This window comes from Haemaphysalis longicornis, unplaced genomic scaffold, assembly GCF_048455015.1.
Source record: "Haemaphysalis longicornis isolate Haplotype H1 unplaced genomic scaffold, Haemaphysalis longicornis Haplotype H1 scaffold_3, whole genome shotgun sequence".
In the NCBI taxonomy this organism is placed as follows: Eukaryota; Metazoa; Arthropoda; class Arachnida; order Ixodida; family Ixodidae; genus Haemaphysalis; species Haemaphysalis longicornis.
In genome coordinates, this window is record NW_027526335.1 from 158,943,958 (window position 1) to 158,949,182 (window position 5,225).

Below are 5,225 nucleotides of genomic sequence, written 5' to 3' on the forward strand. Positions count from 1 at the left end.
CTACCCGCTTTGAGAGCACCTGCTCTCGAATGGCACCTACTGTGCACGCACGCCGTGCCAGATGGTCTGCAATCTCATTCCCTATCGGGCTGGAGTGACCCCTCACATGGAACGAAACAGTGACAGCCTGCCGGAGAGGAGAGAAAAAAGGTGACGCAGCTGATCAATTTCCTCATCCCGAGTGCGCAGGGAGCTAAAAGCACTCAGAAGCGACAAGCAATCAGTGTAGATATGAATGGGCCGGAGTGAAGTGTAGCCAATAAATGAAGAAAAACCTCCTTCAAGGATACTAGCTCTGCGCCAAAAGCGCTTCTTGCCTTCGTAAGCCGAAACCGCTTGGCCACCACAAATTAACCCGTGTGCGTGAAGTCCACGAAGGCCCCACCAACGGAAAGGGATGAAAATGCGCCAACTGAATAAATGTGCAAGCCCGGCACACGAAATTGCTGAAATGCCTGAACCATAGAAAGAAGCTGAAAATAACAGACAGTTCTGTCTGCGGGGTGGCTTCTCCACGGATCGTACGTCAGCTGCACCTGGTAGGGAAAAAAGGCAGATTGTGATAAGAAACATCCTGCCGCATGACAAGCAGCAAGTGCCGCTGTTGCATAGCAGTTAACGTCTCCCGTACGGGAATCGTACCAGTCAGTGCGTTGGGCACCTAGAAACGAACTGCCTGTACAGCCTCCGTTACTGCCAACAATGGAATGCGCTGGACAGATGTATACTTAGCCTGCAAATAGGGGGAATCCGGCGTCCACGCTGGAGAAGCATACGTTATTTAAAAGTCGCGACACCATAACGACTTAGGAGGCTATGTAAATAAACTAAAAAAAAAACGACATTTCGGCTGTGACACGTTCGCAGGACCGCCAAGCAGGCCTTCTGGACATAGAAGACAATATGAACATCCGCATCCGACGAAAAATTGTGGTAACATTACTGGGCATGTCAGGATAAATGTGCGGACAAGTTTAAAAGTGTTGGTTATATTTTAATCACTGCGTATCAAGTTTCAATTATCAGAATTTGTGCCGTAGCCATAGGATGTGCGCCAAACACCAGGAGGGTTTGTGGCAGCTTCTGCGCATTTAAAGAGCTATGATTTGCATTAAGAACTATGACAAAACTTGGGCAGTCTTTATTTCAGGTCGCATAAACATTGTGTCCTGTTTTTTTTTTGCAGTGGCTCCACAGAAGAAATGTGTTTCATGTTACTAGAAGTGTTTTAATATCGGGTAGTGCGGTGGGCGTTTCCGGACGAAAGCTATGCCATTTGAAAGTGCAACCTTGAATGAGCCTGTGCCGTAAAATACCTCAATAAAACATACTCTTTTCTAAAGAATTGTTTTGAATGTTTATGTTTCATTGCTCTTTCTCTCTTGCATTGTGTTGTTTGGAGTGTTCAGGCATGCGTACGGATGTGGTGTTAAGCACTATCAATGAAAAAACGGAGTTCGTTTCACACTTTTTTTGCATTCATCTTGCACTTTATAAGTCAGGAGCAAAATAGACTTGCTTTCAAAGCGCTATTTGGGTCTGAGTTTTTCTCCCTTTCATTTTTCTTTACCACAATAGAGTCAGGCAACAACAGCAGACGGCAGGCTGCGAAGGCTGCCCGAAAATTGGTTAAAGGTTGACTACTGGATGTTGAAAGTAAGTTCAGAAAATAGCATACACCTAGGTTCGTAGAAAATAGCCGGTCTAGTTATTGTTATCGTTCGCGCTGAATTCGCAAATGCCTATGCAGGACTGTTGGGTAATCTACGAGAGTAGCTTTTCCCCGGAATTACTGGTTTAGGGAGGTTTTTTCTATAAACCTCTTATTTCAGAATTCCTCCATGTTTTGGCCGGGTGGCTGAACCTTGGGACAGACAGACAGACATAAGGGACATAAAGCTAAAGGGCTATAATATAAAATAAAAGCCCACCCCGTACCACATACCTATCACGGGTGACGCCAATTAAAAATAAACAAACTGGACCGAAAAAGAATAGGTTTAAGGAGCCCAAGAAAGACTATTATCTTAAAAAAATCTGCTGACACTTTTTTTTTTATTTTGGCCGCACGTCATGCATTTGGGAAATCTCTCCGTCAGAGGCAGCGGGACGACTGGGATGGTCGGGTATTCAGGAGCGGCAAGAGCCTGCAATGACGATTGTCCAGTTTAGCCTTGCCGCCTTCATCACTTGTGAGTGAAAAGCACATGGCGTATGCCGGACAACACAAAAGCCATAACTTGCCAACTGTGCGCACTGCTGTTGTAAATTATTCTCTCCACGCGGTAAAAAACGAGTTGTTATAGAAAGAATGGTTGGGTGGCGGTGTCCGATTTTGACGGGACAAAATGCCCAGAGGACTCAAGTAATTTGTCGTTAGAGCAACGCGGTATAGGGCAACTACAGTCAAACCTTGTTTTGGCACAGTCAATGTTTCTTGTATTTGCAGTTAACGACAACGTTGGCACCTATTTGAAATTAATAAAATGAAAGGCTCAAAATTATGGACTAGTGAATGGCAGGCCACGGTAAGGGGCAAAACTATTATTTAAGGTTCTACGAACGCTTCAACCACTATGCTCATTTTTCGATTTTTTGATTCAAGTTCATCACACCACCAGTTTAAGCGAACCTGAATCCGGATGCTATCGTACATGCAGCAAATGGTAAGCGGGTGCGTGACAATATTACACATGAAAACGAACTGTTTTATAAAAATCTGTGCTCAAATGCAAAGTTATGTTGAAATAAACTGAAGAACTATCAACTGCCATAAAATTGTAACATTCACTGAATGGCATCATTGTGCCTACTTTTGTCATGACTAAAATTTTGTCTTTTCACGTGAAGGAATCTTGCACAAATTATTTGTTCTACAGCTCCCTCAACTCGTCTCCGTGATGTCTTTAAAGCAAATCTGTGCTGTAAAATCATACCACCCGACTGAGCCTCTAGAGCCGGTTGTGTCGGCTGAAGTATCGCGCCACGTACGGCATACATCTCCGGGGTCGAGAGCTTTCAGCAGCGCCATTGTCCGCGCTGCTCGCCCTGCGTGGTTCTCAAACTTCGACACTGTTAGCGCCGCTTCCATACGGCATGCGGGAGCCCTCCATCAGGCTGTTGAGGCGTGTCTGCACGCACGAACAATCGGTCTCACGTTCCTCAGCTCGTGACTTCAGTTGACTCGCTTTTGAGCTGCCGCATCCTGGAAAAGCGTCCGTGTATATGACCCCCTGGATGCTGCTAAACACACGTCGTGTCCTCTTTCCCGGTATTGTGCATTCACAGGAAGGGGTGCATTTGCAAAATTTTTATGCATTCTATTTCTACGGCCTCCGTAAAATGCACCACTTTACACGTGGTGCCGTGTGAAGTGATGTAATGTTAGAGTGTGAAAGTTATCAGAAATGAGCGCTTTAATTGACAGTGAGGTGCCAAAACGTGGTGCTTTATGTGTCTTGAACTGAATGTGATCTCAAATATACCATTTTTTTTGCATCTTCGATATATATTACACCTAAATATGATAAATTGAGTTATTGATTAAGGAAGCGCTTGGTGGTAGAAAAAAAAAACAGCTGGGAGTTCATATTTGAAGCAACAGCATCTGTAGACTAGTTGAAGGCGGAACCATAACATTAAAATGCCACACTGTTTTCTGCGTAACTGGGGATCAAGAGTGGGCGGAGTCCTGCGAATGGTCATTTATGGTGTGGTTACACGATGTCATGCTTATGTTATATTAACCTGCTTACACAGGTATACGGCTGTGCACTTTCAAGCGGAATGTACAGGGAAATAATTAGGTTCCCATGATTGTTGTTTTAACACTTGGGTTCGGGATAATCAGCTCACCTACGCCAACAAATTTGGCGACCTGGGCTATGCGGGGCCTGCTAATCAGCACCATTCTTCGTTTAGTCATTAGTCAGTGCGGCTGCAGTAAATGTAGCCTAGATTAGTTCACTTACTACATCCTGTATAGCTTGGAAATATTGCGAGATATGTTATGTTTATGGGAAGTCCACCATGCGCTGATCGACGCAAGAAAACAAATGCACCTGTCAATAGCAGTTCCCCGTGTACCAGGCCTTTTCTCTGCGGAGTTTGGGGTTAAGATTATCGCAAGACATCTTATGTTGTTACTTTGTTCATTGAAGCATGCTATGTTGCATATTATAATCATGTTAGAAGCTTTCCGCGAGCCTACCTAAGAATCCGTTTTATGTTTTTTTTTAATTTCTAAGACGCACCCTTCAGATACCAAAGATGTATCGGCAAAGGTGAAACGTGCGAATACACTGGTTCCTTATTTAGTTAAAATAGCCACAGGTACAATAGCACCCAGCCATAAAAATCTGGAGTGCATCAGCCGGTACACTAGACATCGGTACAAAGACGACAGCAGAAATATACAAAGTAAACTAGGCTTCACAGTGGAAAGCTCGCACAGTAGTAATACAACTACGATAAATATTTTCGCGGATATTTCTTCCTGGTGAAGGCAGAATTCTGGCGAGTGCAACAATATTCACTCTTAGAAGTAAACAACGCCATGACATCCACGCTGTATTATCACATTGTTGAATCATATATGCAGAAGCAAAGGAAATGATGCAAATTCGGCTTGGCAATGCCTAAAATGATATTGCTTGAAAGTGTTTCTTTTTCGCGACATATTAAAGGCCATGACGTAAGAAATAACCTGTACTGCGCAGAGATGAAGCCCTCCATACCCTACTGCATTCACCGACCTGCAATGTGCTTACTGCGAGGAGATTGCAACAAAATACTGCTCTGACAATCGAAAATGAGGAGATAAAATATATGGTCTATAGTTACCAGTTTTAAAATCAATGCAAGCGAACTCTGGAGAAGTGAAGTGCGTTTAAAGCTGAAGAAATGCGTTGGTGGCAGAAACTCCGTTGACTGCTGGGTAAGGAGAACAATAGCTTATGTTCTAACCACAACGGAAATAGTAACAAAATATGTTGTGCAACATATTTATTTTTTCAATTTTATGGCCCATAGTCTATGGCGACCCTCAAAAAGTAGGGAAGTCCAGTAGAAGAAAGAACTTTTGTTTTGTTATTCGTAAACGTGCGCTACATTATAAAAAAAAACGCCACTTTTAAAATATCATTTGTCATTATATCCAGAACACATTTTTGTGCAGGATATAGGCCAAGTCTTCAGCGTTTCTGAACTTATATAAAGGAAATCTG